General features: G+C 44.4%; 1 long non-coding RNA gene across 1 annotated transcript; it reads right to left on the bottom strand.

Annotated features, from left to right (window-relative positions):
• Positions 1–6,488: 6,488 nt before the first annotated feature.
• LOC147114596 (uncharacterized) lies at positions 6,489–27,396 on the bottom strand. Its single transcript, XR_015078962.1, has 2 exons — positions 27,030–27,396; positions 6,489–8,467 (listed from the first exon to the last, which is right to left on the bottom strand). It is a non-coding gene; the product is annotated as an uncharacterized LOC147114596 (long non-coding RNA).
• Between the last annotated feature and the right edge of the window lie 28 nt (positions 27,397–27,424).

Raw genomic sequence — 27,424 nt, 5'->3', positions numbered from 1 at the left:
GGTTTATAACTTCACAGAACAGTTGTATACATTGTACGCATTCCTCATTTCTGCAGTGAAAAATAAAATTACTCAGCTCAAAGATTTTTCTTTTAAACTGAATTTTTAAAAATGTACATTTTTAACATAGAAACATAGAAGATAGGAGCAGGAGTAGGCCATTCGGCCCTTCAAGCCTGCTCCGCCATTCAATGAGATCATGGCTGATCATCCAAATTCAGTACCCTGTCCCTGCTTTCTCACCATACCCCTTGATCCCTTTAGCCTTAAGAAATATATCCAACTCTTTCTTGAATATATTTAATGAACTGGCCTCCACCGCCCTCTGTGGCAGAGAATTCCACAGGTTCACCACTCTCTGGGTGAAGAAATTCCTCCTCATTTCAGTCCTAAATGGCTTGCCCCTTATCCTTAGACTATGACCCCTGGTTCTGGACTCCCCGGCCATCAGAAACATCCTGCCTGCATCTAGTCTGTCCAGGCCTCCTTCCTGCATCTAGTCTGTCCAGGCCTGACAGAATTTTATAGGTTTTGATGAGATCCCCTCTCAATCTTCTAAACTCCAGTGAATATAAGCCCAATCGACACAATCTCTCCTCATACGTCATTCCTGCCATCCCAGGTATCAGCTTGGTGAATCTTCGCTGCACTCCTTCCATGGCAAGAACGTCCTTCCTCAGATAAGGCGACCAAAACCGCACACAATACTCAAGGTGTGGTCTCACCAAGGCCCTGTACAACTGTAGAAAGACATCCTTGTTCCTGTACTCGAACCCTCTTGCTACGATGGCCAACATACCATTTGCCTTCTTAACCGCCTGCTGCACCTGCATGCTTACCTTCAGCGACTGGTGCACAAGAACACCCAGGTCTCTTTGCACTTCCCCTTCTCCCAATCTATTGCCAGTCAAATAATAATCTGCCTTCCTGTTTTTGCCACCAAAGTGGATAGCCTCACATTTATCCACATCATAGTGCATTTGCCATGTTTCTGCCCAATCACCCAACCTGTCCAAATCGTACTGGAGTTTCATGACATCCTCCTCACAGCATACCCTCCCACCCAGCTTTGTGTCGTCTGCAAATTTGGAGATATTACATCCAATTCCCTCGTCCAGATCATTAATATATATTGTGAACAGCTGGGGTCCTAGAACCGATCCTTGCGGTACCCCACTAGTCACTGCCTGCCACTCGGAAAACAACTCGTTTATTCCAACTCTTTGCTTTCTGTCCGCCAACCAGTTCTCTATCCAAGTCAATACCTTGCCCTCAATCCCATGTGCCTTAATTTTGCACGTTAATCTCTTAATCAAAAGCCTTCTGAAAGTCCAAATACACCACATCCACTGGTTCTCCCTTATCTATTTTACCAGTTACATCCTCAAAAAATTCCAGTAGATTAGTCAAGCATGATTTACCTTTTGTAAATCCATGTTGACTTTGTCCGATCCTGTCACTGCTTTCCAAGTGCTCTGCTATTACATCTTTTATAATGGACTCTAGCATTTTCCCCACGACCGATGTCAGGCTTACCGGTCTATAATTCCCCACTTTTTCTCTACCACCTTTTTTGAATAGTGGGGTAACATTAGCTACCCTCCAATCCATGGGTACTGTTCCAGAGTCTATCGAGTTCTGGAAGATGACCAGCAATGCATCTACTATTTCTAGGGCCACTTCCTTAAGTACCCTAGGATGTAGATTATCAGGCCCTGGGGATTTATCGGCCTTCAGTCCCATCAATTTTCCTAACACCATTTCCTTACAAATACTGATTTCTTTCAGTTCCACCCTTTCATCAGACCCTATGTTCCGCGGCATCTCTCGGAGGTTATTTGTGTCCTCCTTTGTGAAGACAGAACTAAAATATGTATTTAGTTGGTCAGCCATTTCTTTGTTCCCCATTATAAATTCCCCTGATTCTGACTGCAAGGGACCTACGCTTGACTTCACCAATCTTTTTCTCTTCACATATCTATAAAAGCTTTGTGTCAGTTTTTATGTTCCCTGATAGCTTACTCTCATGTTCTATTTTCCCTCTCTCAATTAATCCCTTTGTCCTCCTTTGTTGAATCCGAAACTGCTCCCAATCCTCAGGATTATTGCTTTTTCTGGCCAATTTATATGTCTTCTCCTTGGATCTTATGCTATCCCTAATTTCCCTTGTTAGCCACGGTTGAGTCACCGTTTTTGTTTTATTTTTATGCCAAACTGGGATGAACAAATTCTGTAGCTCATCCATTCGGTCTTTGAATGTTTGCCATTGTCTATCCACCATCAACCCTTTGAGTGCCATTCCCCAATCAATCCTACCCAACTCGCTCCTCAGACCATCGTCGATTCCTTTATTTAAATTGAGGACCCTAGTCTCTGAGTCAACTACTTCATTCTCCATCTTAATGAAGAATTCGATCATATTATGATCGCTCCAACCAAAGGGGCCTCGTACAACAAGATTGCTAATTAATCCTTTCTCGTTACATAATACCCAGTCTAAGATGGCCTGATCTCTGGTTGGTTCCTCGACATATTGGTCCAGGAAACCATCCCGTAAACACTCCAGGAATTCCTCCTCCACAGTATTGTTACTAATTTGGTTAGCCCAATCTATATGTAGATTAAAGTCACCCATGATGACTGCTGTGCCCTTATTGCATGCTTCTTTAATTTCCCTTTTAATGCCATCCCCAACCTCTGCCTTACTGTTTGGAGGTCTATATACCACTCCCACTAATGTTTTTTTCCCCTTAGTACTTCTCAATTCTACCCATACAGATTCCACATCATCAGAGCTAATATCCTTCATTACAATTGTGTTAATCCCTTCTTTAACCAGTAATGCTACCCCACCTCCCTTTCCTTTTTGCCTATCTTTCCTGAATATCGAATACCCCTGGATGTTGAGTTCCCAGTCTTGGCCATCCTTGAGCCACGTTTCCGTAATCCCAACCAAATCATATTCATTTACCTCTATCTGCGCAGCCAATTCATCCACCTTATTACAAATGCTCCTCGCATTAAGACACAAAGCCTTCAGGCTTGTTTTTTTAACGCTCTTAGACCTATTAGAATTATTATTTTCTGTGGCCACGTTTGATTTAAACCGTTGATTTCTCTGACTGCCACTTTTGTTATTCTCCTTCCTTTCTTTTGCTTTTATCCTTGTTTCCCTTTCCTCTGTCTCCCTGCTCAGGTTCCCAACCCCCTGCCATTTTAGTTTAAACCCTCCCCCACAGCACTAGCAAACACTCACCCTAGGACATCGGTTCCAGCCCTGCCCAGGTGCAAACCGTCCGGTTTGAACTGGTCCCACCTCCCCCAGAACCGATTCCAATGTCCCAGGAACTTGAATCCCTCCCCCTGGCACCATTCCTCTAGCCACGTATTCATCTGAAGTATCCTTCTATTTCTACTCTGACTCGCACGTGGCACTGGTAGCAATCCTGAGATTACTACCTTTGAGGTCCTGTTTTTTAATTTACCTCCTAACTCCCTATATTCCGCTTTTAGGACCTCATCCCGCTTTTTATCTATATCGTTGGTGCCTATATGCACCACGACAACTGGCTGTTCACCCTCCCCTTCCAAGATGTTCTGCAGCCGCTCGGAGACATCCTTGACCCTTGCACCAGGGAGGCAACACACCATCCTGGAGTCTCGTTTGCGGCCGCAGAAACGCCTATGTATTCCCCTTACAATAGAATCCCCTATTACTATAGCTCGACCCCTCTTTTTCCTCCCATTCTGTGCAGCAGAGCCACCCCTGGTACCAGGCTGCTGCTGCCTTCCTCTGATAAGCCATCCCCCCCAACAGTACTCAAAGTGGTGTATCTGTTGGAGAGGGGGGATGGCCACAGGGGACCCCTGCACTACCTGCCTGCGCTAGTACTCTGCCTGTTGGTCACCCATTCCCTTTCTTCCTGTCCAACCTCTACCTGCGGTGTGTCCAACTCCGTAAACGTGCTAGTCACGATGTCCTGAGCATCGCGAACGCTCTAGTATGCATCCAATCGCAGCTCCAGTGCCGCAATGCGGTCTGTCAGTAGCTGCAGCTGGATGCACTTCCTGCACATGTAGTTGTCAGGGACACAGGAAGTGTCCCTGAGTTCCCACATATCGCAGGAGGAGCATATCACGTGGCCGGGCTGTCCTGCCATGACTTACCCGTTAATTAATTGAATTTAAATCAATCAATCCCACTAATTACACTACAGTTAAATGGTTTACCAACAGTCCCCGCTACACCAGAGAGAGACCTTAGAAACTATAAATCAGAGTTAAAGTTTAAAAAAGAAATACTTACCAACCAATCACTTACCTGCTTCCTGGTGACGTCACACTTTGATTACTTTTTACCTCTCTCCCCTGCTGCTGAATTGGTAAGCCTCGCTGAATCCGCCGCTTTTAAACAGCCGCTGCTCCTCGCTGCTCTCACCCAGGTCCAGCCACTGTGGTCGGGCCTCGCCTCGCTGCCGCCGCTTTTAAACTGCCGCCACTCCTCGCTGCTCTCTTTTTCATACCTATTGGAGTTGACTCAGAAATGGCTGCACTATATTTTTCATGAGTTATTTTGGGCACATCCCCTGATCTCACAGTGGCTGCTCCTATGTACTTACTTATCAAGGACCAGGCAACTGGGGAGTCTGTACACCAGATGGTGGTGTTGTAGGAATTTATGTCTTAGCTCCTTCAACGTGACAATGCAACTTAAATTCAACCGTAGTGAACAAAACCTCCAAGTTTGCAGACAATACCAAAACAGAAGGAAGGGAGAGCAAATAATAACATAAGAACAGAAGAATTAGGAGCAGGAGTAGGCCATACGCCCCCTCAAGCCTGCTCCGCCATTCAATAAGATCAAGGCTGATCTTCAACCTCAACTCCACTTTCCTGCCCTATCCCCATATCCCTTAATTCCTCTGGATTTCACAAATCTATCTATCTCAGCCTTGAATATATTCAATGACTGAGCATTCACAGCTGTCTGGGGTAAAGAACTTTCTAGGAATTTCTTCTCTGAGTGAAGAAATTCCTCCTCATCTCAGTCTTAAAAGGCCGGTCTCTTATCCTGAGACTATGGCCCCTAGTTCTAGACTCTCCAGCCAGGGGAAACAATCTCTCAGCATCTACCCTCAATCCCCCTCAGAATCTTATATGCTTCAATGAGATCATGGCCCCGATTTTCTGCCAGCCGGCGGGCGGCTTCCCAGGCGGCCAGGGGCCGAAAAAGCGGGTCGCTCCCTCCCCCCCCAGATTCCCCGCCCTGTCCAACTTTCAGACCGCCGTTTCCCCGCGACGCGAATCGGTCCCGCCCGCCGCTGGCGGGACTGGCCGTCAGAACACTAATAAGCAATTATTACCTTGTTTAAGTCGATTTTGGGGCTTTCCCCGCATCAAACACGCCTGCAGGGAACGCCGCTGATGAAACCTGGCATGAAGCTTGCCGGCTTACTTGCTGTTAGCTGCAGGTCATTTGGAAAAGCTGCGATTTAAAAGGACAGCACTTGTATGTTGAAGGACCTTGTTGCTGAAGGCTTGGGGCTACTTCTTCAAGGCTTAGGCACAGCTGTGGAAGGTTGGAGCCTCACAAACTTCTCCAATATGATCTCCTGGGAAGCCTCTCTCACCACCCTCACTCAGCGCTTCCTCAGCGGAGGCATCTACGAGAAGCATGGGACGCCTTTTTTTCCTTCCCTTCTTGCCATTAGAGGATCTCCAGCAGCAGAGGCGGCAGCAGCAGAACCAGGAACAGCAGGATGAGCACCAGGCTGCTGCTCACTCACCTGAAGCTGCACAGGCCAGAAGGGACCAGTGCTTGGAAGTGGCTTGAGAGCACGTTACTGCGCTTTAGGGGGCCATGGGGACCCGTTTCTGCACTGGCAGTCCTACTCAGAAGGACTTCCATGAAGATCTGGTTTCTCTGTTCAATAGATGGCCAACGCTCAAGAGATGTCATTCTTTTATGAGCACTCACCATGTTTTCCGTACCCTGGCGAGTTATCTCCTCCATGGAGGTTGCCAACCTTTCCATGGTGATGCGTTTATGCACCAATGACTCCACAAAGGCTCTGCTCATGGTCGCTATGGACTCCGCCATTCGCTCCACACTCGCAGCGACCCTGGAGACAAAACCTGCCAGAGACTCCTGCATCTGTGCATGGAGATCCATCACCTCTTCTCTTGCGGATGGACCCAGAGGCAGAGGGTCGACATGCAGCGCAGCTGAGCTGAGCTGGCAGAGTCCTGCGCCCTCTGACGAGGACTCTCCACTGCTGTCCCTGTCTCCAGAATCTGCTGAGGCTCACTTGTGAGCTGTGAAACACCAGGTGTGTAAGGGTTTTTTTTTGTTGCTAGGTCTCTCTCTCTGGTGAGACCTCTCTTTTGCACAGTAATTTACCGAGTGGTTCGACCCACTCACCCCTTAGGTTCTGTACACTGGACTTTGAGGCAGGAACTACAATGCAGAGAATACTCTGCAGACCAAGTTTAATGAAACAAAGTGAAATTTTATTGCATAAAGAAAAATTGAATGTAAGCCAGTAAGGTACATGGGAGGGAAAAACAAATCATAATACAGTACTAACCAATATATCCACAGGCATATTATACTTTACAAGGTTCACCATGAAATAGGGAAACACAGAGGGACAACAACTCATTGTTAATTATCCCCTAAAATGCCCACCCCCTAAACCTAGCTAGATTAGATTACGAGGGGCCAGAAACATGCTCACCAGTCCCAGTTAGAAAATAGAGGTTTTGAAGTCTGCGTTTTGGTCCTCTCAGGCGTCCTGTCTCCACGTGGTCAGCGGAATGCAGCGGGCTGCGACACACTCTTTTCTCCCTCAAGGTAATGGACACGGACAGGCTGGATGTTAGCAGGCCTGGACGTCGGTGTGGAGAGAGCCCATCTGTTTGACCATGTTCATAAGGTTTCCTCTTGGAGGGTCGTCGTCTTCTCGTCTCGTCAATGGCCCGGGGTTTGACGATGATCTCCCGATAGCTACCCCGGGTCTGGACGCTGACTCAACCTGAACCACCAATGGCTACTCTGAGTCTTCAAAACGTCTCCGATCCCAATCGTCTACCGAATCATCTTCTTCTTCCGAGTCTGAGCAGCCTCTCTACCAAACCCGAACTCCTAACCCAACTGCACCTTCTTCGGACCCCCGAATGATCTCTCGAAAATGATCTCTACAATGCTCTTCTTGCTCTTCCGCACTTCTCTCTGAACTCCTAATGGCTACCTCAGGTCTCCAGTGATACTTCTCATGGAGGCCCTTATCTCCCGCCATATCAAGGTTAGTCTTTGTTTAAATTTTGGCAGGCTTGTCGCACAGAGGGGTAGTCATTGTGTTTAAAGTACTTTCGGGCTGGCCGGTAACTGCCATCTCTAGTCTGGAATGACCTTGTTTGTCTTTAATGGGTCTTTATGTCCCTCTTTGAACTTGAGGCTGTTTCCCTTTGTCTGGGTAAACATTTTAATGGCCTTTATCTACAGGCCGATCTGATTGGATCTGCATCCAATCCATATGTATGGGGTTCTGTCTGGTTTTGCATTCTCCGAAATTGCATTCCAGAATTTACTGTGAGCTGAATCCACAAAAACTGTCTGTGGACTGCAGGAACCATTTTAAAATGTCCCAAAAAGCTGGTCACAGGGTCTGGTGGCCATTTTGTGTGCCCCTTTTTCTGGGCTTCTTTTAAAACAGTCTTTAAAATTAAGGCCTTTTCTGCCAATAGACCCTTATAGGACAATGTTCAATTTTGCGAATCCTACAGGTGACAACACTACTCTATGTCCCGAAGGTCTGCGCTGGTGCTGGGTGCGCTTACTTCTGCTGACGCTGCGCCCTCAGAGGTTGGAGCTTCCTCTGAGGAGTCTGGCTGCACAGCCTCTTCCTCCTCCACAGCTGAGGACAGGGGCTCTGGATGGTACTGTGGGGGAGTAAAGGAAGGAGTTAGAGATGTGATGCCAAGGTGACATGCACATTCGAGTTGACATCTGCTGACACCTGCATCCATGCAGCCTTGGTCTCAGTGGGAGGCCTCTTCCTGCCTGACCTAGGGAAGAGGACCTCCCTGTGGGCCCTAACCCCATCCAATAATGCCTGCAGTGAAGCTTCGTCGAATTTGGAGGCAGCTCGGGGTCTGGCACTGGCCACGGCTGCTGCAGGCTCCTCTGCCATCCTGTATGAAGGCTTCCAAATGAACCAGAGGATGCAGTGCTTGCTATGGACCTTGAAAGCACCACGAATGATGACATCATACTGTGGGGCTTTGACTAGAAATGGACAATTAGTTAAGTGGTGTTGAGTAATCTTAGGTAAATAAGCAATACACATTGTCCGTAAAATAACTGTATCCCTCCCGTCAGATTAGGGTCCGATTTCTTGGCCAACAACAGTCGAACAATTTCATCCTTTGAATGTGCTGCTGCGATGTGCAGTGCAGTCCTTCCATCCTGAAACATGGAATGAAAAGCATGTTACAAACAGAGTTATGAAAAACATGGGCCAGAATTTGCTGTGGCAGGGTGCCTGCCGTCGGTTACATTTCACTTTGCCAATTTAGGTTATTAATTTCTTTGTGTGGCAAGTTGCTGAAAGTGCGAGCAGATACCCTCATCCATGCCTTTGTTATCTCTAGACTTGATTATTCCAACGCATTCCTGGCTGGCCTCCCACATTCCACTCTACGTAAACTTGAGGTCATCCAAAACTCGGCTGCCCGTGTCCTAACTCGCACCAAGTCCCGTTCAGCCATCTCCCCTGTGCTCGCTGGCCTACATTGGCTCCCAGTTAAGCAACGCCTTGATTTCAAAATTCTCATCCTTGTTTTCAAATCCCTCCATGGCCTCACCCCTCCCTATCTCCATAATCTCTTTCAGCCCCACAACCGCCCCCCCCCCCCACCCCCGAGATATCTGCGCTCCTCTAATTCTGCCCTCTTGAGCATCCCTGATTATAATCGCTCAACCTTTGGTGGCCACGCCTTCTGTTGCCTGGGCCCTAAGTTCTGGAATTCCCTGCCTAAACCTCTCTATCTCTCTTTTCTCCTTTAAGACGCTCCTTAAAACCTACCTCTTTGACCAAGCTTTTGGTCACTTGCCCTAATTTATCCTTATGTGGCTCGGTGTCAATATTGTTGTCTCAAAATACTCCTGTGCAGCGCCTTGGGATGTTTTACTACGTTAAAGGCGCTATAAAAATACAAGTTGTTGTTGTTGTTGCAGTGAGGGAAACCAGGCCTCTGGGACCTGAGTGGACAACATCAACAACAACTTGTATTTATATAGCACCTTTAACATAGTAAAACATCCTAAGGTGCTTCACAGGAGCGTTATCAAACAAAATTTAATACCGAGCCACATAAAGAGATATTGGGGCAATGACCAAAAGCTTGGTCAAAGAGGTCGGTTTTAATGAGCTTCTTAAAGGAGGAACGAGAGAGGTGGAGAGACGGAGAGGTTTAGGGAGGGAATTCCATAACTTAGGGCCTTAGCAGCTGAAAGCATGGCTGTCGATGGTGGAGCGATTAAAATCAAACAGGGCAACCAACAGGGAATCTCCTTAACCAATCCGATTGAAAGATTAAGAAACGAACAGTCCAAAGACTGAGCAGGAAGTGTAACTTAGAGTGGGTGAATTCAATGTCAAATCAGGTACAGAAAAAGAGAAAGATTGGATTACGAGAGAGAAAAAAGAGACAGAAAAGAAAAAATTAAATTGGCATTTTAAAATCTCCAATAACAATTAAGGAATGAGAATTCTTACTTGCAGTAGTTAATTTCCAGTGCCAGAGAAGTTGATTGGCAGTAATTAACAATAATCACATAGTTAAAAGGATACTTAAACTTGAAATGACACGACGGAACTTTCTGTTCTGACGAAGGTTCATCGACCTGAAACATTGGGCCCGATTTTGTGGATTGTGTGGGAAATGGTCGGATTATGTGGGGTTCTGACACACAAAGAAAAAGTGTCAGCCAGCTGCACGCAATTTTCCCTCAAGTGGCCAATTAATTTCCAGCGTGTGGACAGCCTTGCTAATTGTCCATTTCTAGTCAGAAAGCCCCACAGTATGATGTCATCAATCGTGGTGCTTTCAAGGTCCACAGCAAGCATTGTTTCCTCTGTTGGTTTCCAAACGAACCATACAGGATGGCAGAGGAGCCTGCAGCAGCTGTGGCCAGTGCCAGACCCCGAGCTGCCTCCAAATTAGACGAAGCTTCACTGCAAGCATTATTGGTTGGGGTTAGGGCCCACAGGGAGGTCCTCTTCCCTAGGTCAGGCAGGAAGAGGCCTCCCACTGAGACCAAGGCTGCATGGATGCAGGTGTCAGCAGATGTCAACTCGAATGTGCATGTAACCTTGGCATCACATCTCTAACTCCTTCCTTTACTCCCCCACAGTACCATCCAGAGCCCCCGTCCCCACTGTGGAGGAGGAAGAGGCTGTGCAGCCAGACTCCTCAGAGGAAGCTCCAACCTCTGAGGGCGCAGCGTCAGACGTAAGCGCACCCAGCACCAGCGCAGACACTCACACCTCGGGGGGACCTTCGGGACATAGAGTAGTGTTGCCACCTGGTGTTTCACAGCTCACAAGTGAGCCTCAGCAGATTCTGGAGACAGGGACAGCAGTGGAGAGTCTCGTCAGAGGGCGCAGGACTCTGCCAGCTCAGCTCAGCTGCGCTGTATGTCGACCCTCTGCCTCTGGGTCCATCCGCAAAAGAGGTGATGGATCTTGTGGAAATGTACCTTTTAAAGCTGAATATAGTTACATGTGCCCCTTTTTGACAAACAAAATGGGGTCCCGGTCCTCCCAGAAGCCTCTGCAGAAATGTCCTCTATTCCTTCCTTAAACATGTTAACCTTGACCAAACACTGTAAACCGTTGCTTATCTGCGTTGTAAACAAAGACCATTTACATGAGTAAAGGGAACCTTACGCAAGCCACCTGGCCAGAGGCTTGGCCACCAGCTAACAGAAGAAACATACTGTATGAAGTATCTACATTCCAAACAATACGGATAGTCTTAATTAAATAGTCTAGAATAAATAACTACCCATTGTATTATCAATAGTCTTTCTCTATGCCAGACTTTAGAAATATGTAGAAACTTAGTTAAGGATTGAAGAACTCTTTGTCCCTTTGTCTGACTTGAAAGACACATGATGAAACCATAACCTGTTTACTGTATAAATATGTTGTTAATCTGTAATTCTGGAGAGTGTCTCTGCTTAGCCTTTGACTGAGCGGGACGCTCTCCTTGCAGCAAGTAAAAAATTATTAAAAGAACATCTACCGGAGCTGATCGTTTCAGGGTCTCATTGAGAGTCGAGATTTCGACAATCTCCATGCACAGATGCAGGAGTCTCTGGCAGGTTTTGTCTCCAGGGTCGCTGCGAGTGTGGAGCGAATGGAGGAATCAAAAGCGACCATGAGCAGAGCCTTTGTAGAGTCATTGGCGCATGAACGCATCACTATGGAAAGGTTGGCAACCTCCATGGAGGAGAGAACTCGCCAGGGTACGGAAAACATGGCGAGTGCTCATAAGAGAATGACATCTCTTGAGGAGCGTTGGCCATCTATTGAACAGAGAAACCAGACCTTCATGGAAGTCCTTCCGAGTAGGACTGCCAGTACAGATACGGGTCCCCATGGCCCCCTAAAGCGCAGCAAGGTGCTCTCAAGCCACTTCCAAGCGCTGGCGCCTTCTGGCCTGTGCAGCTTCAGGTGAGTGAGCAGCAGCCTGGTGCTGTTCCTGGTTCTGCTGCTGCCGCTGGAGATCCTCTAATGGCAAGAAGGGAAGGAAAAAAAGGCGTCCCATGCTTCTCGTAGATGCCTCCGCTGAGAAAGTGCTGAGTGAGGGTGGCGAGAGGGGCTTCCCAGGAGATCACATTGGAGAAGTGTGTGAGGCTCCAACCTCCCACAGCTGTGCCTAAGCCTTGAAGAAGTAGCCCCAAGCCTTCAGCAACAAGGTCCTTCACCATACAAATGCTCTGTTTAAATCGCAGCTTTCCCAAATGACCTGCAGCTAACAGCAAGCAAGCCGGCAAGCTTCACGCCAGGTCTCATCAACGGGGTTCCCCGCAGACGTGTTTCACGTGGGGGAAAGCCCCAAATTCGCAACGGCCCCTGAAAATAGGTTTAAAGATGGTAATAATTGCTGATTAGTGTTCCGAAGGGCAGTCTCACCAGCGGCGGCCGGGACTGAAGCAGGTCGCGGAGAAACGGCGTTTCGAAAGTCGGACAGGACGGGGAATCAGGCCCGGAGGGGGGGGGGGGGGGGGGGGGCCGCGACCCACTTTTTAGGCGATTTTCGGCCCCCGGACAAGCCACCCGGCGGCTGGCAGGAAATCGGGGCCGGTGATGCTGACAGCTTCCAATCCAAGCTGGGGAAAAAAAAGTGTATTTTTCCTCATGAAATGTTGACAAGGTGACACTTGGGCTAAAACGCAGACTGTTAGATTAAATTTCCAATGGTTGGCATCTATGATAAAGCATCAGACAGCCTCCTGTTCAAATAGACTCACCAACCTGTATAGATCTGGAAGCAGTAGCTACTTTTGGATTTCGTAATGAGGGATAAAATACAAATTTGGTACAAAATAGGAATTTTGAGATTCTTTAGTCAATGGAAATATATATTGTAGTTCCCTTTGAGGTCAGTGACTGTTACGCCTTGCTTTAATTAGGTCACGGGACTACTTTGAACAAGCACTTTATCGACCAGCTTGGTTCTCCAAGTCCAAGAAGTTCTTTTGCTGCCAGTGATTCAATCAGCTTACTGTTGTTGATCCTATTATTCTGGCAAAGGCCCAAACCCAGCATCTTTCTGAGATACCATGGAAGCCGTTCGCAGTCAGCCACTGATGGTTCAGTTAGAGCTGCCTTTCGCTATTGGCTTGCGACTCTTCTGTATTTCCTAGCATTCTGCAAAGACTGGAAAGTCAGATAAATCACTAGCACATACGAGATTCCTTGGTGGGAGACTGGCAGGACCCCCAGATAAATGGCAGAGACCTTGTTATGCCAGGCTTCCACTGTGTCTGGGAGTTTCCTCAGTAGCTCATGAGAGGCAGAACTTTTGCCCGCACCCTAGAAGGCAAATGACAAGTTAGTTTCAATACAATTTGTTGGACAAAAATTAGATGAATGTTTTGATTCTTTTTGGCTCCAAGTTGTCAATTCTCTTCTGTTGAGCACTCTACAGTTAAGTATTGGTTCTCATTGGTTACCGTCCTGTAGAAATAGAGTATTTTGACAAAGACATGGAGGTTGCAGGAAAAGATAGTTCCTTTCATCATGAAGGTGGAAAGTTGCATTTTAGGAAAGAAGTCAGTAATTGCATTCACACTGATGTGACAAGCTGGTGCCATTTTGGGCAAACTGAAGCTATCAAAGATCAACAGCGTGGTGATGGAATATGACAAGTGTCTCAGATGCCAAAGATCAGACTCAAATGGGACTCTGCCACACTCCACCACAGCCTCGTTTCTTAAACCAGTGCAAATCCAATGTTTTCAAAACTTAACGTAACAAATTTTCAAACCTTTAGAAAAATGGTCAAAAAATCCTGAAATGCAGTATTTGCAGCATTATATATACATAATATGCTTTCTCAATTTATGCACCAGATCACACCAGATCAATGCATAATTCATCAAATTCCTTTACTAAAAGTTAATTTAAATATTTATTATAAAAATGTTATTGTCCGTCCTTGGTTGCCCTTCTTGAACCGCTGCAGTCTGTGCGGTGAACATACTCCCAGAGTGCTGTTAGGTAGGGAGCTCCAGGATTTTGACAGTGACTGAAGGAACAGCAATATAAGTGTTTTAAGTCAGAATGGTGTGTGGCATAGGGGAACTTGGAGGTGATGATGTTCCCAAGCACCTGCTGCCCTTGTCCTTCTAGGTGGTTGAAGTCAGGGGTTTGGGACATGCTGTCAAAGAAGCCTTGGCAAGTTTTTGCAGTGCATCCTGTTGCTAACACTGCAGTGGTGATGGAGGGAGTAGCTGTTACGGTGGTGGACAGCTGTCAATCAGGCAGACTGCTTTGTCCTGGATGGTGTTGAATTTCATGTTGTTGCAACTGCACACAGCCAGGCAAGTGAGAGTATTCCACCACAGTCCTGACTTGTGCGTGGTGGATAGGCTGAGTTGCCAGGAGGTGAGCTGCTCGCCACAGCCTCTGAGCTCTAGTAGCTATGACATTTATGTGGCTGATTCAGTTGAATTTCTGGTCAATGGTGAACCCCAGGATGTTGATGGTAGGGGGACCTAGTGATAGTAATGTCAAGGAGAGGTGGTTAAACTTTCTTGTTGGAGATGGTCATTGCCTTGCAGTTATGCAGCACAAATGTTAATTACCTAAGGCTTGCTGCATGTAAGCATGGACTGCTTTATTATGAGGAATTGTGAATGGAACTGAACAGTGTGCAAGCAGTAGACAGCCGCACTGCTTACCATATGATGGAGGGAAGGGAATTGATGAAGCAGCTGAAGATAGTTGGGCCAAGGACACTGTACATAAGTGGTCTCTACAATACCAGAACATAGGTTCTAGATGTACACTAGGTTAAGTGCTAGGCAATGTATTGGTACTATGTCCCCTGAATACTTTGAATTTCAACAGGCACAGTAGTGTAGTGGTCGTTACTGGACCAATAATCCAGAGAAGGAGAGTTCAAATCCTACCATGGAAGTTTGAGAATTTGAATTTAGCATATTAAAAAAAAAATCTGGAAATTAAAAAATGCCATTAGTAAAAATGACCAAAGTTGGTCCGCTAATGTCCCTTAGGGAAGCATAGCTGTCCTTAGCGGGTCTGGTGTACGTGACTTCAGTCCCACACCAACATCCTAACTGCCCTCTGAAGTGGCCTAGCAAGCCACTCCGGTACGCAGTGTTACCAGTGGTTCAAGAAGGCAGCCCTCCACCAGGGCAACTAGGAATAGCCAATAAATGCCAGCAACCCTCACATCCCAAGAATGAATTAAAAAAACATCCAGGTAGACAACAAATTATTTGCTCTAACTTTTAAGGGTGACCAACAAAGCTGTTTCAATAGTACAGGTAACATTGAAGTTGGTTCCTTCTGAAATGCCCTGAAGTTGTCCAGCAGAGGGAGGTAGAACTATTGGGAAAACTGAATACTGACCAGATCATGCCATACAAATAATTTTGTTTTAAATGTCTTAATTGGTGCTTTCCTACATATGGGGATAAGCAGGTACACTAGAATACAATAAATCCCTACTACTCTAGTTAACTCCCCACACATCATCTAGTTCTGATTTAAAATCAGAGTGTTTGTGTGGCAGAGCATCATAATTACACTTGCATTATTTCAGGTTTGAGTACCAGAGGCATTCTCTTCATAATTCTTGTATTCAGATTTTTATCGACTACTCTAAAGACCACAATATAAGTATTAAACTCAAACTTATGGGTAAATGGCTTGCATAGGAAACCAAGACCACCAAAATGGAAAATTAAGTCTGCCAACAAATCAGTTTCCACATTAATGATTTTGCCAGCGGTCCCCAGTTGATTTACAGGAAAATCTCATTTAAACGGCACCTAAATATCCAGAATTCTCTTAACCGGCAAAATTCATACTCCGAAAACACCTCAATAACCAGCAATGTTGCCGAGTCCGAGTCTCCCGCGGTGGCCGAGTTAGTCAGTGGGGGTATTTCTCCAAACTGCCACTACTCGGCTTCTTGGCGCTGTTGGAAGTCGGAACACCTCAATGCCCCTGTAACAGGAGTCTGACTCTCCCACGCTGCCGGTAGTCTCTTCTGGTCTGCCATTTTACAGGGGTACTGTGTGGCTCCCACGCTGCTGGTAGTCATTGCATTGCATTACCCTCAACTGGCAGTACTGTACTTAATCAAGCATCTTCCACCATTCATTTAACAACATTCTGTAGGTGAGTACCCAATTACTGTATACTGCACATTTCTTGATTTTTAAATTTTTCTTTGTTAAAAATAGCCCTCGGTAGATAATCCTCAACGTCATCCGGAATTTTTGATCAACCGGCAACACACCGGTCCCGTCGGTGCCGGATACCAAAGGGTTTCCTGTATAACAATTTGTTCCTGGTACAATTTCCTCTCTTTTGCCATCCTCTTTAGCATTATCAATTTAGTCCACTTTAGGTTCCTAACTTTCACTAAATGGATGTTTAATTAGACCATTTTTATTGCACTTTTGCAAGTCAAAGGCAATATTATGTTTTAAGAATTTTTAGGAACTATCCAACCCAGCAGCATTCATCTATTGAAAAATTAGAAAATTTGGATATGGCACACAATTGTCAACAAATCTTACTTCTCGATTTCACAACTTGGCCAACACCTTTCTCCCCCCCCACCCCCACACACATACTGGTAGCAGCCTAATCAGAGGATTAGGAAGAAAGCGATGCTGTACAGTTACCAAGTATAACTTAGCAATAAGTAGGTGGGATGGGGAAGAATTCACTACTTTATCAAACACAATTTAACCTGAAACAGTATTACAGCAATAATTTATAGTAAACCTTTATGGATCATATCAGTCACTGGTGAATTACAGGTGATCTACATTAATCTAAGATCTATACAACTGCAGAACTCATACTGATTTGAATTAGTTTATTGTTTGTCTCCAGACGTGACATTGTGGGAGACGGCTTTTCGGAATGGAATTGCAGATGGCACAGAAGTGGTACCAAACTGGTGTGTACCTTTTGCCTCGTTTCCAGTTTGTATGCCAATTCCCTACACAAGGAAGAATTTTACAAATTCAGAAGCAGTGTTAATGGCAGCTGTCAATGTCACTTGATGAAATTTAACAATGTTGCCAAATAGGTAATTTAATATAGGACAGTAAATATTTTGGTACTAACCTACCCCATGGAGTTATTAGGTCTTGGACGACAAACATCTGCAGCTATAAAGTTCTAGATTAATTTTTTTAAAATCAGTTCACAACTGTCTAAATATAACCAATTGCTGTCACATTTAAGACAGTAATCTAATCAAGGTCTACACGAGCATCTTCGTGTAATTACAGCTTCATCATTCATTGGCGGCCATGCAGTATTACAAGTAGAGTGGGCGTGAAGAAAGTTATTTTTCCTTCCTACTGTATCTTTACCATTTGATTCCAACGCAATATATTTCAATGGTATGATCGTTGGAAGCATAAAAAAGTATGCTGCTGTTCCATAAGTGAAAATTATCCATAGACCCTGCCTCAAATTCAAATTCTTGTCCTTGAACCCCTACATAGCCTTGCCTGTCCCTACCTCTAACCTTCTCCAGGCTTATGACCCCTCCCGAACTATCTGTTCCTGATTCCAGCCTAACATGGAGTAGTGATCTTCCACTGATGGTTGAGTAGATAAGTCAGGTTATATTCAATTTTCACTTAAAAAAAAAAATAAAGTTACTTGTAGTTGAGAGCTATAAATGGTTGCAATCAGATTACAACGTTGCAGAAAGCACTTGTGACCATTTTTTAAACAAATCTAAACAGCGCAGGGCAGAGGCAATGGTTTAGGCGTCAGCCTTGCCTCAATAATAACATTCTCACCAGAATCACAAGGTTGTGGATTCAAGTCCCTATCCAGGATTTGAGCACATAATCAAAGCAGACATTTCAGTGCAGAGCTGCACTGTCAAATGTGCTGCCTTTTGGATGAGATGTTGAACCAAAGCCTCAGGTGGATGTAAAAGATCCCATGGCACTATTCAAAGAAAAGCAAGGGAGTTCTCCCAGTGTCCTAGCTAATGTTTATCCCCATACATCACAAAAATATGTATCTGGTCATTTATCTCATTGCTGTTTTGGGAACCTTGCTGTCTGCCAATTGGCAGACACATTTCTCTAGATTACAACAGTCACTACAAAAGTAATTCAATCGTACTTAATTGGCAGTGAAGCACTTTATGTAAATGCAAGTTCTTTCTTTCCTACTTTTTAAAAACCTTCTCAAATTTGTCAATCATGTAACATGCTGTATTAAACTAAAAATAACAAAAAATGCTGGAAACACTCAGGTCAGACAGCATCTGTTAAGAACAGTAGAGTTAACATTTTGGTGTGGACCTCTTGTCAAAACTGGTAATTTACTGCTTTTGGAGAAGAGACTGAATACGGTCCCTATAAAAAACATTTCCAAGTCAGATTCCAGCACGTAACATGAAAATGCACTGGCAACATTCTAAAGTATATCGTCAAACTATTTACCACTCCTTTCCCCCCCCCCCTTTCCTTTTGTTTCTCTCACACCTGGCAGCTATCTCTTGCCCTGCCAGTACACTTTACACCTAATCTCAGCCTATTACCATCTTGTCTAGCTCTTTTGTTTCTTTCACTTCTTTTGTCCGATCGCAGCCCTGCCTTCGATCTAATTTCTTTTCTTTCCAGTTTTGAAGAAGGGTTCGACCCGAAACGTCAACTCAAATTTCTCTCCACGGATGTTGCCTGACCTGAGTTTTTCCAGCATTTTCTGTTGTTATTTTATTTACAGACTAATATCAATTGGATTTGTACCAAAATGTAACTGTAAAATAGAGATGTTACCAGATTATTCTCAGCTTTTAATACAATACTTTCATCTCAGGTGACTACAATGTATTTCCTTTGAAATGAATTACTGAGAAAAGTGAATGTCAATCCATCCAGAACAGGTTAAGTATACATATAACTTTGCAAGATCCTTTTATTTAAAAAAAAAAGGGTGTTTCACATTTACAGACATGTTTAAGAAAAGGTCAGCATACAATAATTCTGGTGCCAGCCCCTGTAAATGTCAAAGTGCTACTTCTAACACACCGACAAGATTCCAAAGTCAAGTTGAATAGCTGCCAGCGCCTTGCAGAGTTATTCTCCTCGAGTTCAACACATTGCTGCATTTCCTTCATTACAACAGTAACTGCACTTCATTGGAGTTCAGAAGAATGAGAGGCGATCTTATCGAAACATATAAGATTGTGAGGGGGCTTGATCGGGTGGATGCGGTGAGGATGTTTCCACTGATGGGTGAGACTAGAACTAGGGGGCATAATCTAAGAATAAGGGGCTGCCCTTTCAAAACTGAGATGAGGAGAAACTTCTTCATTCAGAGGGTAGTAAATCTATGGAATTTGCTACCCGAGAGCTGTGGAAGCTGCAACATTAAATAAATTTAAAATGGAGATAGACAGTTTCCTAGCAGATAAGGGAATTAGGGGTTACGGGGAGAGGGCAGGGAAGTGGACATGAGTCTAGATTCGGATCAGCCATGATCCTATTGAATGGCGGAGCAGGCCCGAGGGGCCGTATGGCCTACTCCTGCTCCTGCTCCTACTTCTTATGTTCTTATGTACTTCAATTGTAAAGCACTTTGGGATGTCTGGAGGTTGTGAAAGGCGCTATTTAAATGCAATCTTTCTTTTACCATATACCTACTATGAAGTAGTTAATTGTCACTAACACTGGAACTTTCTAACCCAAATAAACTTAAGCAAACATTTTTTTTTGGGGGGGGGGGGGGGGGGGGAGAGAGAAAGAGAAAGGCAAAGGAAAATTTGGGAATAAGGGACGAGAAGCTGCTTTTCTACTGTTCATTTAATTTGGATTCTGGGAGCCCAGCATCCATGAGCCAGCTCGTACTATACTTTTGGATCAGTTTGCCCAGCAGCTTAGGTAAAACCGAGTCTCCAAATATACCACTGAGAACAGAGAAGCATAAACACTGGGAGCTAGCTCCTGGAATCCAATTAAAATAGCTGATCTTACATGGCTGCCAGCACATTGCCTAACTGAAGGTTCTGTGGCATGCTGTCCACCTTTATACTCAAGGGGCACAGGGACGTGGCCTGTAGAAGAGATTTCATAACTCCAAATAAATCCTGGTGCTGTGTTTCAGCTTAATTTTTAAACAGCTGTATGTCAAGATCATGTAAAAAAAGACTTGCATTTATATAGCACCTTCCACAACCACCGGACGTTCCCAAAGTGGTTCACAGCCAATAAAGTACTTTTTGAAGTGTAGTCACTGTTTTAATGTAGGAAACACGGCAGCTAATTTGCGCACAGCAAGCTCCCACAAACAGCAGTGTGGCGATGACCAGATAATCTGCTTTTTTTAAAGTGATGTTGATTGAGGGATAAATATTGGCCCCAGGTCACCAGGGGTAACTCCCCTGCTCTTTTGAAATAGTGCTGTGGGATCTTTTACGTCCACCTGAGAGCAGAGACGGGGCCTCGGTTTAACGTCTCATCTGAAAGACGGCACCTCCGACAGTGCAGCACTCCCTCAGCACCGCACTGGAGTGTCAGCCTAGATTTCTGTGCTCAAGTCACTGGAGTAGGACTTGAACCCACAACCTTCTGACTCAGGTGGTCACAACTTTTAAATCCATATGGCTTTTATTTAAATATCATTTTAAACAGCTACCAATTTTGTTGACCAGCTTGCCCCAATATTGGCAGGACCATCACCTCGGTCTCAAAACTAGGCTTGTCCCATCATGCATTTAGTGGAGTACCATTTAAAATAAAAACCACAATATACACAAGTGCTAAAAACAATGCTAGGGAGAAGTATTCCAAAGATATACCTTTAGTTTTACCATTCCGGTAAAATGTTCGTCATCAAGCACCCTACCCTACAGGGTGAAAGCACCTGCATCACATGGACTAAAGTGGTTCAAGAAGTCAGCTCACTGCCACCTTCTCAAGGGCAATTAGTGATGGGCAATAAATGCTGGCCTTGCCAACAATGCCCACACCCAGTGAATAAATAACTAAAAACATAGAAGTCCACCTGCGAAAGGGTAATGCACAGCTGCACGAGGAACATTCTTTAGCCACTTCATTCAACAATCAAAATTTAATTATTCTGTCAACAGTAAATGAAAAGTTGTTGCAGTTTCAATTGTGACCTAACAGGCCCATTATTTATAGCTAGAGCAAGTTGGGCAAAAGGATAACCCTTAAAGTGCATATAGAGGACACTGGACAGGGAGGGAGTAGAACAGAAGTAACTAAGGGGATTGACATTACAAATGCACAAAAATGACAGCAACATTAGTGGAATCATATTACACCACACACATGCAGTATTTCATTTATTTTAAAAAATCAGATTCAGCTGAGGGAGCATTAGAAATACTACTACAGAACACTATCTTCATGTTCCAGAAAGGAAAACTAAAAGCAGATCAGAACTTTAAAGTGAAGAAAAAGAATCGGCCCTTGTGGCCCAGACTGACAAAGCAGATATCCATAAAGTAAAAACACATAGCTGCCTTTTGTGGCCACTAGTGTGTGGAAATATGAAAAGCAATTTCAGAAATAAGAATACAGTGCTAATCTATACAGTACGTTGTATAAAAAATGCAATATTCTAATTTTAAAATGGGAATTAAATCGTGCAGATTGAAGTGGGGCTCTCTTAAAAATGACAACTTCTCATTAATACAAAATTAAAGTGATGTTATGGTATAACAAAAAAAAACAGCAGCAGTGTACAAAGACTAAAGATACAAATTACTTCAACACAAAGCCAGTCCCCACTTTATCTCCCGTCTCCTCAAGCTAGGGTATGGCTCTGCAGGTGCATGTAACCTGTCAGTATCTCACCTATTTAAAAAAAAATTTGTACGCCTAGACAGTGAGCCTCAGTGTAAAGGCATCAAACCTGGGACCTTCCTGGACACAAACACTAGACAGTGCACTGGCTGAGCCAATAGGGGAACTACCAGCTTTCCTTTACTGTGGAATACAAATCAAAGCACACAGCTATCTGTATTTGGTTCACTAACCTAGTATGGCAGCTAAAATGAATTGAAGCAAATTTAAAATAACAAATGCAGCACTACGCAATTATGCATTTTTTGCTTCCATGACACATTTCACTAACCGAATGATCTGAATACAGCATTTCATATTATTTATGCCACTTACGATCCATGGAGTAGAGGTATAAATTAGAGCCATTTTAAAAAAACCTTCCACTTCTGACTACTATTCTGCTTTTACTCATTTAGTTAGCTGCCATACTAGACAGCAACCAATGGTGTCTCTGTCCCATATCCTGGAATGCTCTCCCTGTGTTCTATGCCTCCCTACCTCTCGCCCCTCCTTCAAAACCTACCCTTTTGATCTTGCTTTCGTCACGAGGCCTGAACCTTTTCCCAGCACTGCTCGAGTCACCTCCTGACTCCCCAGAGCCTTTCCACCATCTACAAGGCACAAGTCAGGAGTGTGATGGAATACTCTCCACTTGCCTGGATGAGTGCAGCTCCAACAACACTCAAGAAGCTCGACACCATTCAGGATAAAGCAGCCCACTTGATTGGCACCCCATCCACCACTTTAAACATTCACTCCCTCCACCACTGGCGCACCGTGGCTGCAGTGTGTACCATCTACAAGATGCACTGCAGCAACTCACCAAGAGTTCTTCAGCAGCACCTCTCAAACCCGCAACCTCTTCCACCTAGAAGGACAAGGGCAGCAGGCACATGGGAACACCACCACCTCCAAGTTCCCCTCCAAGTCACACACCATCCTGACTTAGAAGTATATCGCCAATCCTTCATCTTCGCTGGGTCAAAATCCTGGAACTCCCTCCCTAACAGCACTGTGGGAGTACCTTCACCACACAGACTGCGGCGGTTCACCACCACCTTCTCAAGGACAATTAGGGATGGGCAATAAATGCTGGCCTTGCCAGTGACGCCCACATCCCATAAGCAAATAAAAAAAAGCAAAGGGATCTAGGGATACAGGTGAATAAATCATTAAAAGCAGGTCAGCAAAGCAATTAAAACATTTTTAAAAAGCAGATTTATTTCTAGGGGTATAAAATTCTAATTTGTTAAAATGTTAAATTTGTATAGCACCCTGGTCAGGCTGCACTTCGAGCACTGTGCACAGTTGTGGTCTCCATACTATAAAAAAGACATTGAAGCACTGGAGAAAATGCAAAAGGTATTAACAAGAATGGTACCAGAACGGAGACATTACAGCTATCAGGAAAGATTGAACAGGTTTTTTTTCCTCCTCTCCTCCCCCCCCCTTTTAGAAAAGGGAAGACTTAGCGGTGACCTGATAAGAGGTCTTTAAAATGATGAATGGGTTGGACAGGGTAGATGTGGAGAGAATGTCTCCATTTGTGGGAGAATCCAAACCTGGGGGCCATAAATACAAGATGGTTAATAATAAATCCAATAGGAAATTAGAAATGTCTTTACTCAGAGGTTAGAATGTGGAACTTGCTACCACATGAAGTGTTTGAGGCAAATAGCTCAAGATATTAAAAGGAAACTAGACATGTACACGAGAGGAAAGGGAACAGAAAGATATGCTGAAAGACCGAGAGGAGATTCACCTGGAGTTCAAGCACCAGCACAGACTAGCTGGGCTGAAGGGCAGCACGGTGGCCTAGTGGTTAGCACTGTTGCCTCACAGCGCCAGGGACCCGGGTTCGAATCCGGCCTCGGGTGACTGTCTGTGTGGAGTTTGCACATTCTCCCCGTGTTTGCGTGGGTTTCCTCCCACAGTCCAAAGATGTGCGGGTTAGGATGATTGGCTAGGATAAATTGACCCTTAGTGTTAGGGGGATTAAATACATGGGGTTACGGGGATAGGGTGGGATATGTGTCGGTGCAGGCTCGATGGGCCGAAATGGCCTCTATCTGCACTGTGGGGATTCTGTGATTTCTGAAGTGCCTGTTTCTGTGCTGCAGATTCTATGCAAGCTATTGTGTGCTGCAGATACATTATTTTAAAGGTTTATAAAAAGTTTTAAAAGCTGTGTATTAAATAGTCTCAATTTGTTGCTGTTAACCTAAAGCTCTGCTCAGAAATCACCCCCTTTTAGGTTGACAGCAAAAAATGGAACAACATTCAAAAGTACAAGTGATAACACTGATTTTAACAATGGATAAGCAGCATCACAGAGCTTTTAGTTTATTGGTCAACTGTTTAGTCTCAGCTGCTCACTGGCATTAAAACTACATCAGAAGGTGGCAGTGGGCAGTAACATCATCAGAAGGTGGCAGTGGGCAGTAACATCGTCAGAAGGTGGCAGTGGGCAGTAACATCGTCAGAAGGCAAAGCAAAATGGAGAGTCCAGTACAAAACTGGATTAGTATGACGGATGGAAAATGCAGTTAATGCAAGTGGTTTTGGCAAGCACAATTTGAGCATTAGATCAATGTAATCACTAAAAGCAGATTCCACTGGAATGCTTTCACAAGCATTTAAATATGTTGTGATTTAGCTAGGGTTTTTATTGCTGATTTTGGTTCAGTTTCCCCCCCCCCCGCCGCTGAAACAAGACCTAGGAATGCTATTTTGTACTTGCCCTACAAGTTTTATAAAAAAGGTCAATGAAGGGAAAACATCCTACACTATTTAAATCATTAACATATTCCCTCCGAAAACATTTAATATTGTATAGCAACCATCAGTAACTGGAACAAACCCAAAGTTCCATTCAATTCCCAGTTTGTGATCAGTAAGCAGATCTCAAGACAGGAGTGGTAGAAAATGTATAATTAGCCTCAGTGCCAAGGTGGGAAAGAAAGAAAAAAAAAGACAAGCTTCTTGATCAGTTTTGAGTGACCCTGCTGAAAGTATGTGTGGATATCAGGTGAGCAGAGAGGATCTGACTTGACTGCTATTGCCATTAATGAATAGCCAGTTAACACTCACTGCCTAGACTTGTAAGAATTAATACATAGGCACTTGATGCCCATCAAACTATTCCTCAGCAAGAAATCAATGCTTTTAGGATTTAATGTATTTTACAAAACACTGCTTAGGTAAGAGAAAAATACTAAGTTTATTCAAAGTGCCATTAAGACTACAAATTTTGAAATAGGGCATTTTCCTTATATTTTAAAATATGTTAGTTTTTTTTCAGATCCTTGTTGCATTTACTGCTCTGCGAGCAACCACCTTATCCAAACACTTTGAAGAATGTTATGACAGTATAAAACTTATACTACACCCATTACATTTTCATTACAAGAACACACATCTAATATTCAAAATTTATAGTACAGCAAGTTGTAAAAAAATACATATTAATGAAGCATCTGCCAGTGGGTTATCCCCGCTTAACTAGAAATAGCGTATGTCTTTTAAAAGTCTTCCGCCTCAGTGAACAGAACAGTCCCCCAATTATAAAACCACAAATTGCTGTTTGTATTGGATTAAAAAAAAGTGAATTGCAATATGCTGTTTAAATTCTTAAAATTAATTAGTTAATAAAAGGGCATTGGTAAAGGGACACTTGCTATACACTACCAGGTCAAGGTGGCGAAGTGTTTTCTTCTAGCTAATAACCCTCAAAATGGCATTGCTTCAGTTTCCTATTAGACGTGGAAATGTGGATGTTAAATATATTTTTCGACCAGTCGTAGAAAACGAAAAAGTGAATTAGCTACATCTATTCTTTCCTCACTAGCATACATTTTAAAATGGTATGTAAAATATTTAAAACCAAATCTGAACTGTAAATTTAGACATGAAAAGACAAAATAAATGAATGCAGATACCATTGAAAGTGCGACACAATCTAGAAATCGCTCAAAGGATTGCATTCTGTGACATTTCCAAAGATCATGTAAACATTATTGACAATGTAGTCAAAAAACTCCAAACCTTCTGTGCCAATTTAGTTTAATTAAAAAAATCACAAACCATATTAATGCACAAAAACCATATTAATGCACAATAACAACTTTATTAAACACTGCATTATGCATACAGAAACCACCAATACGACATTTAAAAATGCTGCCTACAAGGCCACAACCTACATGTTTACATACAGGAAGTACGTGCTCTACTTTAAAAATAAACTAAAGCACAAATTTGGGTTTTTCCAGCTACATGGATTACGATTACATTTTGCCTGTCGACATATTGCTCACTAAAGTAAAATAAACTCCAAAAAAAGGAGTTGTACGATTGAAAACGTCCCCTCACACAACTAAATTAGTTCTTGCCCGCAACATGCCCAACAACTGAGTTTTTCCAGCGTTTTGTGTTATTTCGGCTTTCCAACATCCGCAGTATTTTGCTATCACATTCCCAACAACCTGCTGATGGACTTTCTCCATTGCAGTCTTGGATTTAGTTCCCAGCCAGGACCGCGCGTGCGCACAACGCTCCCAGACTGATAGCGTCCCCCCTCCCCTCCCTAGCACCTGCGCACACTTCCACCTATAAATCTTTAGCTGCAACGTTATCTAAATTGTGTATTGGGAGCATTGGCTGGATTTCGCCTCAACCAAACCACCGAGACTTCAGCCACGCCACTACAGCTGGCGCCTATTGTCCGCCATCTCCCCCATCGTACAATCGGAACCACGGGAATCCCCCGCCCGCGCCTGCGCGCACCGCTTCCAAGATCCAAGGAGACCAAAGGTTCATTAACTCCACCCCTCCCCCCACAGTGCTCACAAGCAGCCGCTTCCTCCTCTTCATCGAGCGTCTACGTACACTGCGACAAGCCGTTACCAGACATCCCCCCTCCCCCCACAATCGCTTACCTTCTGCGCCTGCGTACACCCTACTTCGTCACAAACGACTACCGCAAATTACAGCGCCTGCGCATACCCTTCTTCCTCCCCCCCCACACGTCACAGCTACCGCAAGCTACGGCGCCTGCGCAAACCCTTCACCTGCACTATCAATCACCAGCAACAGTTGCCGCAAGCTACGGCGCCTGCGCAAATCCTCCCCCCTCACGCAAAGCGCAAGCGGCGGCTACCGCAATTTACGGCGCCTGCGCAAACCCTTCCCTCCCCCACACACAGGCAACGGCTGCCGCAAGTTACGGCGCCTGCGCACATTCTCTCCCTTCCCAACACCCCCCCCTCCAAAAAAAACAGCAGCAGCAGCCAACCCGCCTCCACCGACAAAACATCGTCCCAAGGGATCGCGCGTCGTCAACCCCATCGACACACACACACACTCTACCAAAAAAAAGCGACATTCTGACTTATAATTTACCAACCGTTCCGTGGGTCCTTTTTAAAAAAAAAAATAAGCTAATTGAGCCAACCAACAAACTTGGCAATTTTTTTTTTTTTTTAAATGGTAAAAAGTTTTTCAAGCGGATCTTTCGACAACTGCCAACTCTTTGCCTCGCCGCAGAGCCCCTTCCTTTTCTAGAACATTCCAGTCTCTTCGGAGACGTTACGTCACGGATCGCCAAGCGCCGCCGGTGAATGCCGGGAACTGGCGGTTCGCTGCCGTTGTTCTTCAACTTTGAAGAATACAAAAACTGTTTAGGGAAAAAATAAATATATTATATATATATATCTGTCGCCTATCCAGGAGAATTGAACAGAATATATTATATATTTTTCCTTCCTGGCGTGAGATTCCTTTTAAATTGTAAATCGTTGA

Source organism: Somniosus microcephalus, chromosome 7, assembly GCF_052327205.1.
Source record: "Somniosus microcephalus isolate GS21.2 chromosome 7, FLI_Smic_1.0, whole genome shotgun sequence".
Taxonomy (NCBI): Eukaryota; Metazoa; Chordata; class Chondrichthyes; order Squaliformes; family Somniosidae; genus Somniosus; species Somniosus microcephalus.
This window is presented reverse-complemented; position numbering and strand designations above follow the sequence as displayed.